This window comes from Palaemon carinicauda, chromosome 34 (assembly GCF_036898095.1).
Source record: "Palaemon carinicauda isolate YSFRI2023 chromosome 34, ASM3689809v2, whole genome shotgun sequence".
Taxonomy (NCBI): Eukaryota; Metazoa; Arthropoda; class Malacostraca; order Decapoda; family Palaemonidae; genus Palaemon; species Palaemon carinicauda.
The window spans coordinates 51,431,871-51,446,870 of NC_090758.1; the positions used below are offsets into that span (position 1 = coordinate 51,431,871).

The following is a 15,000-nucleotide window of genomic DNA, read 5'->3' on the forward strand; positions in this document are numbered from 1 at the left end:
TTATCATGATTATTTTTACTATTTTTATTATTATTATTATTATTATTATTATTATTATTATTAATTTCATTATTATTATTATTAATTTCATTATTATTATTATTATTATTATTATTATTATTATTATTATTATTATCATTATTACTTTTACTATTATTATTATTATTATCATTATTATTATTATAATTATTATAATTATTATTATTATTACTATAATTTACATTATTATTATTACCATCATTATTTTCACTATTATTATTATTATTATTATTATTATTATTATTAATATTATTATTATTATTATTATTATCATTATTATTATTATTATTATTTTTTATTATCATTATTACTATTATTATTATTATTATTATTATTATTATTATTATTATTATTATTATTATTATTATCATTATTATTATTATTATTATTATTATTGTTGTTGTTCAAAATATTTATTTTTCTCATATATATATATATATATATATATATATATATATATATATATATATATATATATATATATATATATATATATATATATATATATATCTCTCTCTCTCTCTCTCTCTATATATATATATATATATATATATATATATATATATATATAAATGTATAAAAAATGTATATATATATATATATATATATATATATATATATATATATATATTGATAGATAGATAGATATAGATATATGTATATATATATATATATATATATATATATATATATATATATATATATATATATATATATATATATATATATATTTATATATATATATATATATATATATATATATATATATATATATATATATATATATATATTATATATATATATTCATATATAAATAAAATAACTTATAATATATGATATATATTTTTTCATGGATTTTAGTTCTCTAAATAGAGACATAGCAATATGAGGATTAGGTTTTATGATTTTTCAACTGTAATTATTAACACTGTTTACTTGTTAAAAGATAATTTTAAGATCTAAACGAGATTTGGTAAAAGGTAAGATTAAATAGAATTGTTTAAAATATAATGTGTAAATGTCACGGTATTAAAAGCTTAAAGATATTAAGAAATATGAAATTTTATTGCTAATTAAATTGTGATTCTAGTTTTTTTTCATGAGAGAAAATTGGTTTAAACGATTGAACCTATATAAAACAAAGTAAGGAAATATATAGAAAAAAAATTGATTATATAAAAATAATCTTATTAAGCTAGGAATAAAATAAGATTATGAATAATGAATAGTGAAAGAAGCCAGTTCTATTTCACTATCATTTTGAATTATGATTTCACGAAATGAATTATTCATTTCTCAATTCATTCGTGGACGACTGAGACAGAATATTCATGTTTTATGTATAAAGGAGGATTTTAATTCCATTACTCTGGATTTCATGTTTTTCGTCAAAAGAGGGAAGACAGTTAACATTTAGAGAGAAAATACACAGACAATGGGGTCTTAATTAAGAGAGAGAGAGAGAGAGAGAGAGAGAGAGAGAGAGAGAGAGAGAGAGAGAGAGAGAGAGAGAGAGAGAGAGAGAGAATATGAGTGTTACTCATTATTGAAAACCAGACGAAGGCCTCAGACAAGTCTATGGCTACGTCTTTGGTTTGGCCATTTTCATCACTATTGCTGGCCACTGCAGATTTGTGATGGTAGGAGACTTCAGTTAGATAGCTCACAATAAACCAAACTAGTATGGGTGTCCCTGACTTGTATAGCTTGGCTGACCATGGCAATATGCAAACACTTACGCCAAATCAAGCCATTTGAATATATATATATATATATATATATATATATATATATATATATATATATATATATATATATACATATATATATATATATATATATATATATATATATATATATATATATATATATATATATATATATATATATATATATATATTCAGTTAATATGTTTTCTATACCTAGCTGACATTATTTTCCAAAGAAATAATTGCCAGCTTTGCTCTTTGCAAATGTATTCAGTTTCCATAAGTAAATTTGCTTGGTAAACGGAATGAAAAGAAAGTATCGTCAATAAAGTTTGTTTGTTAAAAACCTCATAGATCAAAAAAATATTTACTAATTATAAATATCTAATAATAATAATATATATATTCAAGAGTTTTATACTTACCTGGGTTAGGTGATTCAATGATGTTTGTATCATTAAGTTAGATAATCCAGTCTTAGTAGAGTTCTTTAACAATTGATCGATATGTCTTCTTTATAGAAAAAAAAACTTGATAAATATACTAATACTTTAGTAATAGTTTAAATACTTTAATAATTGGATAAGATGAAGAGAAGCATATGTATATATATATATATATATATATATATATATATATATATATATATATATATATATATATATATATGAATTACATATTCTATTTTTTATTTTTTTATTGGAATATATACCATAAAATAAATTTATTAATAATCGTTTGTGCATAATTCCTCAAAAACCTTTTTAATCCATTATTTTCTGAACAATCCCTCTTAATATATACTTAATATATGTTCTATTACTTCTTATTTGACTAAATAATATAAAAATGCTTTTTTATAAGAAAATATGTTCTTTTATTCCTTAAAAAGAACATTCAATATTTCTTTTGAACAGCCACTCTGATTAATTATTATTTCTAATTAGCTCTCATTGAAATATATACCATTAAATTGCTTTCATTGATAAAATTTTCAGCTGAATTCTTCTAAGAAAAAAAAAGTTCTAAACAGTTTCCCCTTTTAGGTGAAAATCGAAAATTCTTGTACCATTTAAGAACTACTCGACCATCTATCCTCGCAACTTCCATTATATCTCCTGATATTACTAGAGGGAAAAATCCCCCAGAGAGGATAAAAAGAACATTATCCAACTGTAAAAGGATCCTCAGAGACCCCGAGGTTATGGATGAAATTCCCCTGGCTCCTCCAGGTCAAAGCGAGCTAGAAAGCTAAATGCCACTGACCACAAGAATTAGGCAGAATGGGAATCTATACTTGGAAGTTCCCCTAAGTGGAGCTTATCTATTTTTTTTCTTTTTATCTCTTTGGTCTTGTGAAAGATCTCATCCATAAAATACATGGGAATTAGGACGGGGATGGAGTCAATAAGAAGATTTAAGGAATAGTTTCCAGTCTCCTTTATTTTCTCTGTGAACCGTATACTCCCCTTTTTGAAACTACCTTTTCCATTTTCTTTTCTTTACTTCGTGAGATCTATCTTACCTTTTTTTATATATGTTTAGATTCGTTGATTTTCCAATGCATATGATGAGAATCTAATTTTCAATGTGTGTTTTGAAGTAAATGTATTATTATCATATATATATACGCATATGGAATATATTGTATATCATATATATATATATATATATATATATATATATATATATATATATATATATATATATATATATATATATATATATATATATATATATGCACACACACACACGCATACACATACACACACACACTATATATATATATATATATATATATATATATATATATATATATATATATATATATATATATATATATATATATATATATATATATATATATATATATATATATCTTTGCTTACATGTATAAAAAAAGTACTCGAATAAATGCGTTCTTGATAAAGGATATATTATCATATAAATCTTACACCTTCCATTTGGGTAAATTGTAACAAAATCTAATACCTTTTAAGTTTTCATTAATAAAAACTAATAGACAAATTAACGAAAAAGTTCTTGGTTTCGAAATATCTCAATTTCGAAGAAAAATAAAGATAAAATCTTCTTACAAGATTCATCAAGTGAAGCCCTTGAACTTATCAGTCGTCTGAAAGTAAAGGAAATAAGTCTTTCAATGTCCCTTTCCTTCTACATCCTATATAAGCAAGGCTTCCTGGGGTCCCCTATTCTCAGATATGGTTTCCTAAGGTAAGATTCCTTTGGAATATCATAGTGAGGGAATGTGTGATCGATAAAATTTGAGAACCTTTCCTCTGGTTCTTTTTATTCAACGGAAAAGCTCAAGAAAAATAATGTTGGTACCTCAATGCAATCTATTTACAGTCTATAAGTTCTATCCTCACCGCAAAAAGCTATAAAGATATGTAGCCACTACATTTTGTAACAAATATTTTCACTGATGTTATTTAACTCTGGATAGGTTTTGTGTTTCACCAACCTTTTTAGGTGTGGTAGGGTTGAGGTCCATCCCTGTTCAAATGAAGAATCAATGAAAATTACATCCTACAGTAAATGATTAGTGTTGAAAGAGGATTTTATGACAGGCATTAATGTTCAAAATATTTACATTCAAAATTTTTCGTCGTCTAGCCCGAGGTCAGTCTCACTCACCAAACCTTTGAATACGAATGCAGAATAAATACATATATGTATTAACTATAGAATCAATGTAACTATGTAAAGGCCACGCTTCTTGCCACTTTATGTAAGTAATAACCTATTTTTGGTGATGGCATGGGGTAATTTTATGATTTTTTTGGAAGCAGGGGTGTGGGGGTGGGGAGCGAAGGGGATCGGAAGGCTCAGACAAATGGTTTCACATTACATCGGCCTCTGACTCGAAACAATTCAGCACCTAACAAGAAAGAAAGAAAGAAAAAATGGAACTGGTCTGTGTTTTGAGGAAAACTTGCCAAACTCCAGACATGCATATGGACGTATCTGAAGCCTTTCACTTTAGTTGGTAGGAAACGCCTTGCATTTATATATATATATATATATATATACATATATATTTCAAATAAGTCATATATTTAATACATTAATATCTTAATTCTCTTAACGACCTCTTGATCAGTGCCCCAGGCGAAATCACTCAAAGACTATAGTATCTGACCGGTCAGGGTTTGAACCAAGGTCCAGGATACTTGTATGACATTGACCTTACCACTCAGCTACGAAGAAAGATAAAAGTCAATGAAAATTCAACTGTACATATACTTTTTATCTTTCTTCGTGGGTGAGTGGTAAGGTCAATGTCATACATGTATCCTGGACCAGGGTTCAAAACCCGGCCAGTGAGATACTAAAGTCTTTGAGTGATTTCACCTAGGGCTCTGATTCCCAGGTCGTTAAGAGAATCCAGACTTCAATATAGTACATATAAGGATTATTTGATGCAAATATATGTGTGTGAGTGTGTTTATATATATATATATATATATATATATATATATATATATATATATATATATATATATATATATATATATATATATATATATATATATATTTATATAAATATATATATATATATATATATATATATATATATATGTATATATATATATATATATATATATATATATATATATATATATATATATATATATATATATATATATATATATACATATATATATATATATATATATATATATATAAACATGTGTGAATTTATATATATATATATATATATATATATATATATATATATATATATATATATACAGTATATAATTATATAAATATATATATATATATATATATATATATATATATATATATATATATATATATATATATATATATATATATATATATATATATATATATATATATATGTCTGTATATAATATATATATACATATATATATATATATATATATATATATATATATATATATATATATATATATATATATATATATACATATATATATATATACATATATATATATATATATATATATATATATATATATATATATATATATATATATATATTCAAATAAGCCATATATATTTTTGATATATTAATGTCTGGATTCTCAAAACAACCTCAGGATCACAGACCCAGGCGAAATCTCACAAAGACAAGAGCTTGGCTCCGGCCGGGAATCGAACCCTGGTCGGCAAGCTTATATAGACAGTGACTAACCCACTTGGCCACGAACAAAGATAAAAGTCAATGACAATTCTAGTGTACTTATACCTGTCGAATTCAGGTATTTTGTACTTAGAATTGAAATCAACCCATCTTCACCATCGTAGCTAATTGGTAGTTTGTTACTTGGCATTCAATTAATGATAAATTTTGCACATTTTTACGTGTTTTTCATATTCAAATAGGTTAATGGCATATGCTGTTTTAAAAGGCAAAATATTTCGCCTCTACCCATTCTTCATATATATATATATATATATATATATATATATATATATATATATATATATATATATATATATATATATATATATATATATATATATATATATATATATATATATATATATATATATATATATATATATATATATATATATATATATATATATATATATATATATATATATATATATATATATATATATATATATATATATATATATATACACATATATATATATATATATATATATATATATATATATATATATATATATATATATATATACATACATATATATATATATATATATATATATATATATATATATATATATCAACACAACATCGTGTTCAAATAGAAATAAATTTCTACCTCATACTTGGGATCGAACGCTAGCCCCTTTTAATGAAAGGCCAAGTCGAAATCAACCATGCCACGAGAGGCAAAAAAAGATATCGAAACCTGACGCTACCCAAATGTCCGAGGATTTACCTGGCGGGACATTAGTCTCTTACCAGCAAGTTTTACCCGTAATCCCGGCCCACCACGTGACACAATTGGTAGTAATTCATTCAAATTACCCCTAATGAGTCAATATGGATAAATATCAACACAACATCGGGTTCAAATATAAATAAATTTCTACCTCATACTTGGGATCGAACGCTAGCCCCTTCTAATGAAAGGCCAGGTCGAAACCAACCATGCCACGAGAGGCCATAAAAGATATCCGAACCTGACGCTTCCCAGCTGTCCGAGGATTTACCTGATGAGACACCAGTCTCTTACCAGCGAGTTTTACCTGAAATCCCGGCCCACCACGTGACACAATTGGTAGTAATTCATTCAAATTACCCCTAATGATTCAATATGGATAAATATCAACACAACATCGTGTTCAAATAGAAATAAATTTCTACCTCATACTTCAGATCGAATGCTAGCCCCTTCTAATGAAAGGCCCGGTAGAAACCAACCATGCCACGAGAGGCCATAAAAGATATCGGAACCTGACGCTACCCAGCTGTCCGACGATTTACCTGGTGAGACATCAGTCTCTTACCAGCAAGTTTTACCCGATATACCGGGCCACCACGTGACACAATTGGTAGTAATTCATTCAAATTATCCGTAATGAGTCAATATGGATAAATATCAACAAAACATCGCATTCAAATATAAATAAATTTCTACCTCATACTTGGGATCGAACGCTAGCCCCTTCTAATGAAAGGCCAGGTCGAAACCAACAATGCCATAAGAGGCCATAAAAGATATCGGAACCTGACGCTACCCAGCTGTCCGAGGATTTACCTGGCGAGACATCAGTCTCTTAACAGCGAGTTTTAGCCGATATCCCGACCCACCACGTGACACAATTGGTAGTAATTCATTCAAATTACCCCTAATGAGTCAATATGGATAAATATCAACACAACATCGTGTTCAAATAGAAATAAATTTCTACCTCATATTTGGGATCGAATGCTAGCCCCTTCTAATGAAAGGCCAGGTCGAAACCAACCATGCCACGAGAGGCCATAAAAGATATCGGAACCTGACGCTACCCAGCTGTCCGAGGATTTACCTGGCGAGACATCAGTCTCTTACCAGCGAGTTTGACCCGATATCCCGGCCCACCATGTGACACAATTGGTAGTAATTCATTCAAATTACCCCTAATGATTCAAAATGGATAAATATCAACAAAACATTGTGTTCAAATAGAAATAACTTTCTACGTTATACTTGGGATCGAAGGCTAGCCCCTTCTAATGAAAGGCCAGGTCGTAACGAACCATGCCACGAGAGGCCATAAAAGATATCAGAACCTGACGCTACCCAGCTATCCGAGGATTTACCTGGCGAGACATCAGTCTCTTACCAGCGAGTTTGAGCCGATATCCCGGCCCACCACGTGACACAATTGGTAGTAGTTCATTCAAATTACCCCTAATGAGTCAATATGGATAAATATCAACACAACATTTTGTTCAAATAGAAATGAATTTCTACCTCATACTTGGGATCAGACGCTAGCCCCTTTTAATGAAAGGCCAGGTCGAAACTAACCATGCCACGAGATGCCATAAAAGATATCGGAACCTGACGCTACCCAACTGTCTGAGTATTTACCTGGAGAGACATCAGTCTCTTACCAGCGAGTTTTACCCGATATCCCGGCACACCACGTGACACAATTGGTAGTAATTCATTCAAATTACCCCTAATGAGTCAATATGGATAAATATCAACACAACATCGTGTTCAAATATAAATAAATTTCTACCTCATACTTGGGATCGAATGCTAGCCCCTTCTAATGAAAGGCCAGGTCGAAACCAACCATGCCACGAGAGGCCATAAAAGATATCGGAACGTGACGCTACCCAGCTGTCCGAGGATTTACCTGGCGAGACATCAGTCTCTTACCAGCGAGTTTTACCCGATATCCCGGCCCACCACGTGACACAATTGGTAGTAATTCATTCAAATTACCTCTAATGAGTCAATATGGATAAATATCAACACAACATCATGTTCAAATATAAATAAATTTCTACCTCATACTTGGGATCGAACGCTAGCCCCTTCTAATGAAAGGCCAGGTCGAAACCAACCATGCCAAGAGAGGCCATAAAAGATATCGGAACCTGACGCTACCCAGCTGTTCGAGGATTTACCTGGCGAGACATCAGTCTCTCACTAGCGAGTTTTACCCGATATACCGGCCCACCACATGACACAATTGTTAGTAATTAATTCAAATTACCTTTAATGAGTCAATATGGATAAATATCAACACAACATCGTGTTCAAATAGAAATAAATTTCTACCTCATACTTGGGATCGAACGCTAGCCCCTTCTAATAAAAGGCCAGGTCGAAACCAACCATGCCACGAGAGGCCATAAAAGATATCGGAACCTGACGCTACCCAGCTGTCCAAGTATTTACCTGGCGAGACATCAGTCTTTTACCAGCGAGTTTTACCTAATATCCCGGCCCACCACGTGACACAATTGGTAGTAATTCATTCAAATCACCCCTAATGAGTCAATATATATATATATATATATATATATATATATATATATATATATATATTATATATATATATATATATATATATATATATATATATATATATATATATATATATATATATATATAAATACATGTTTACTAATATATCTCCTATTCATTTTTATCTAAAGAAAAAAAATCATCATTAAAATATATAACTTGAAAAACAGTAATAATCTTTATAAAGAAAATATTCTCACAATATTCATATATTCATACATTATCAAGTGGAAGGTTGATATTGATAACAATGATTTTAATTGGTAACTTGAAAATGAAAATAAAATTTAGCTAAAATTGCCTATTGAAAAGACTTGCCTTTAGTTTAATAATATTTTACATGTACTATATATTCAAAAAGATTAATATATAAAGCTTCAAAATAGGAGGGTTTTTTGGAACTCACTTATAGATTTAGAAGAAATATTTAGTTTTATTCTGATATTTTCAACCAATTCTGTCGCACACTGTCGCTCTGCTAAAAGCCAAAGTGTTGGAGACACAGGATTTTTTTTTTAGTGTTACAAGTAGCAAAAAATTATTTAGATTTTCCTCGGTGAATCTAATTTGGAAATAAAAGTTCAATGTTACTTTTATTCCTGGTTGGAAAGATCAATCTTTAGGATTTCAAAAAGAGAATTTTTATTGTATCGAGATGAGATGAATATTCTATCGAATTCAGCATCAAAAGATATTCAAATACTGCGATGAAATATGCACGAAAGAATAGGAAACAAAGAGGGAATTAAACCAAAGGAATAGAAGAAAAAGCTTTATCATTACGAGAAGGAAATATAAAAGAGAGAGATAAAAACAAAATAAAACGAGAATCATCATAATAAACGGACGCTCGCTTGACTCTTTTTCATTTCCTTGTTTCCATGTTCCAATTTACTCCAGATATAAAAAAAAAAAATTCAATTGTACTATATTTATAAAGAGAAAGGTTTCGTTATTAATTATTTCATATGAACACCACAGTTTGCAAAAGACTTTTTGTCAAATATCATCCATTGAAATACAAAACCACCTCTTCATTAGATTCTCGCCCTAACTCTTACTATTGATATGAACATTTCATATTTAGAATAAAATTTCCGATACCAAACATGAGACTTATTTTTGTGTTTATCTCGGCAAAATAGAGCAGTTTGTAACTCGTAGAAACATCGCCAAAAACTTCTATTGAAATCATGGAAGAAAATCTGCCTTCCATGTGACTGAATTTGGAGAATTTCAACGTTTTTCTATATATATATATATATATATATATATATATATATATATATATATATATATATATATATATATATGTATATATATATATATATATATATATATATATATATATATATATATATATATATATATGTATATATATATATATATATATATATATATATATATATATATATATATATATATATATATATATATATATATATATATATATATATACATATATATGTATATATATATATATATATATATATATATATATATATATATATATATATATATATATATATATACATATGCTTTATATATATACATATACATATATATATATATATATATATATATATATATATATATATATATATATATATATATATATATATATATATACAAACATATGCTTTATATATATATATATATATATATATATATATATATATACAAACATATGCTTTATATATATATATATATATATATATATATATATATATATATATATATATATATATACATACATATGCTTTATATATATATATATATATATATATATATATATATATATATATATATATATATATATATATATATATATATATATATATATACAGCAAAACGTTGAAATCCTCCAAATTCAGTCACATGGAAGGCAGATTTTCTTCCATGATTTCAATAATGGCATTTTTTGGTGATGTTTCTACAAGTTACAAACTGCTCTATTTTGCCGAGATAAAGAAAAAAATAAGTTTCAATATATCTAGTCCAATTCTGAAGTCTGAAGTTTCTTCAACTTAAATATCACATAAGTAGAAATATCGAAAATGATAATATATATTTATTTCATTCTAGCCAATAAATTCACAAGTATTATTTTGAAAAAGAAAAAAATAGTTTTGATCCAATTGTGGATTATAAGTATTATTAGGGTAGTACTATTTATTTTATTATTCTATGTGTCCATATCTTTATTTTTATTTCATTGTTACTTTTCCTTCCTGGGCTATTTTTTCCAGTTGGAACAATTGGAATTATAGTATCCCGCTTTTCGAAATACGCTTCTATTATAGGCTGTCATTAACCTCACTATTCTCCAATGCAACTATCTAAAGCACAAAGTGAACCCTAGATATTATAGCCAAGCAAAGTACATTCTTATAATCATTAATAACAGACTTTCCCTAAACTACCTAACCATAATAGCCTCTCCTGAGCTTCGTAATTATAAATAATGTGTTAAAGTCATTTGGAATGTTCTCTTAAGAGCCTGCAAAGTCCTCTACGCTGTTATTTAACGCAAAATCTCCAAGAATAACGCCAGTATTATTGCGTATTTAGTCCCAAATGCTCTCACAAGAGGCTGTAATAGAGGCTGTGAATTAGACAATATCCCATTAGATTAAAATTGCTAGAGACTTTTCAAATGTTTTGTTTACATTGTTCAACTAATGTCGGCGTTTATTGGTGAGGGAATTGACCGCCCAGCGGATAATCCTATTGGCGAATCTTTTATTGTTATGGAGCATTGGAACCTTCAAATTAGAGTCATTTTCTTTTTAATGAATTTAATTTAACACAAAAAATTAGATATTACATAGAGTCCAAAACCCAGAGCTCTAGAAAATTCATAACAAACTTGATAGTTCAATTAAATGAAACCCTAAGAGGAATAGGATCTATAAATAAATTTCAAGACTCTAACCCTAAAGAGACATAGGAAATTAAAATCCCACATCAGTATTCATTCATCAAAAAAATTAACCAAAGAGTTGTAAAATATTGCAGAACTTCTCAAAGGAAATAAAAAGTAATCCACGTAACATCTCAATGAAGAAAACAACATATATGAAATAGGATCTTAAATAAATTTCAAAACCTAAACTCTATATAAGGTATTAAATGATTTAAATTCCATATCACCTTTAGTCACCAAAAAATTCTCAACCTAAGAATTAGAAAGTATTATATAACTTTTCCGAGGAAATAAAGTAAATGTTCTAAATAACACTTCAATAAAGAAACAGAATCCCAACTAAATTCCAGAAACCTAAACTCTGGAAAACCATCCAGACTCCTCTTTTAGGAAAGTCCCAACTGGATTGAGTGAGAAGGAGGAAGCCTTAAGAAGAGTGCCATCCATCCTAGAGTGGATATTATGACTCCACATATATAAACAAAAGACTCATTTGTCCACCAGACGTCTCACCATTTACTATAGAAGCCCAAAGGCTAAAATCTCTCTTCTTCTTCTTCTTCTTCTTCTTCTTCTTCTTCTTTTCCTTCTCTTTTGGGAGTCGACCACAATCGACATCCTCCTCTTCCGTCGACTTTCATTAGAAGAGAAGTTTCTTGGTTGAGGAAGTTGGGAAGTTTGGAGATGAACAGAAGTTTATTTCTTATGTTTGTTGGTTTGATATAACTTTCTTCATCAATGTGGTTTTTACTGTTTGTGTATTTGTATCCAATTAATATTTTGGTTCCATATATTCTAGTAGAATTATGTTGTATTTAGTTGGGTTACATAATAATAATAATAACAATAATAATAATAAAAATAATAATAATTATAATAATAATAATAATAATAATAATAATAATAATAATAATAAAAATAATAATAATAATCTTCTATATACAATAAACAGTGAATAGCAGCTTTAATATATATATATATATATATATATATATATATATATATATATATATATATATATATATATATATATATATAAAACTTTCGGTATAGGTAGCCAATTAACCTAGCCATATATAACCTCATCAGCATAAAAAGAAACTGTTTCCTATTTAAAGATGATACCTATTCATGACACTACTCTTACACCTGGGTTAATACACCAAATAAAAACCTGATTAATATTCTAGAAGATATCTACTGGCATAGCACACCTATTTAAAGCATTGTTTTAATTCTAAAATAGTTTCATTTTAACCGAGAATTATTGATACTAAACCTTATTAAATAATTTGTTTCCAATTCCAAAATAGTTTTATTTTAGCATGAATTATCACTACTAAAACCTATTTGAAACCTTATATTTGTTGCAACATTGTTTTATTATACCGAGAATTATCACTAAAAAGAACTATATGAACCTTTGTTTTCAATTTCATGTTGGTTTTATTGTCTCCAGAATTATCACCACCAAATCTTCTTTATTACTTTGTTTTTAATTCCATGCTGGTTTCAAAGTATTCAGAATTATATGCAGTTAAGTACTGAACGTAATCTTGTCATCCTACCTGGATACATACAGACCAAGCTACTTACTGAGCAGGACAATGCTCGTCAACCTTTCTGCTTAAGTAACCTTACTTTACTAGTTATCATTTTACAGATTTTTATACATTGTTAAAAAAAAAACCTGTAATTTTAATCGAAAATCCTCTGTAAAAATATTCTGTTCTCAGCCGTATTTCAGTAAAATACAGAAGACCGTAATTTTACCCTACTTTGTTACAATCTCCCACCGGTTAGTGACCATAATATCACTCTTTTACGTCAATAAATCCGTTTTAAAAACGGTAAAGCCTAGAAACATTCATGCCAGGATTTTTCCCGTTATTTTACGGCAGATTTTTCATAGTGTAGAAAAGATATAAATCTGATACGGTAAAATAAATAGTATTCAAACGAAAGTTAAGGTCTGTTAACCTTTCATAAATGAAAGTGACTCATTGTCAGTCTTCATATATCATTGTTATTCTGAAGCGAAAGGGACTCGGAGAAATTGTTCATCCCATCGTTTCCGATATTCTAGGTTGTGATGCTGGCCGGAATGGTACGTCCTTTTTCATTATATTTATAATGGAGTTTGATGACATTATGTTGGGCTGCATTTTTCTCATTTTGTGGGTTTTATCATTTTGATAATATTATGTATAGTTCTTATTTCTATAGTTACTCATACAGAAAATAAATATCCAATAAGTTTTGTATTGTTTACCAAATATATCATAAGGTTACATTTAAGTATAAACGATGAAGACTACCATATATCAAGGAGAAATTGGCAGAGAGAGAGAGAGAGAGAGAGAGAGAGAGAGAGAGAGAGAGAGAGAGAGAGAGAGAGAGATCTTCTTTTCGGTATTTTCAATTATATATTGTTTACATGCAAAGGCCCATGCACACATATATATTACCACACGAATATATATATATATATATATATATATATATATATATATATATATATATATATATATATATATATATATATATATATATATTTTGAGGAGTTCTATCGTACCATGATGAAAAGGCTGAAGATATTTCAGGGAGAGGAAAATCCGCAGACTAATCCAACTAATGGTCCAGTGTAAATATTGATTTGGCCTTACGACGTTTCAGATGTTTTTCTCAATAACGGCTGATAAGGGAATAGCTGGCAACTCGACTGGGAGGAGATGTTGCCTGGATATATTTATATTCTCACTTAACGAAATTAATACCTTTTTTTATTGATATTGTTAAA

General features: G+C 27.7%; 1 protein-coding gene across 1 annotated transcript in view; it reads right to left on the reverse strand.

The window, feature by feature from the left end:
- The window catches only part of LOC137626909 (neuroligin-4, X-linked-like), a 111,726-nt gene that overhangs the window by 17,951 nt on the left and 78,775 nt on the right, over positions 1-15,000 (reverse strand). The gene's annotated exons all lie outside the window — the stretch shown is intronic.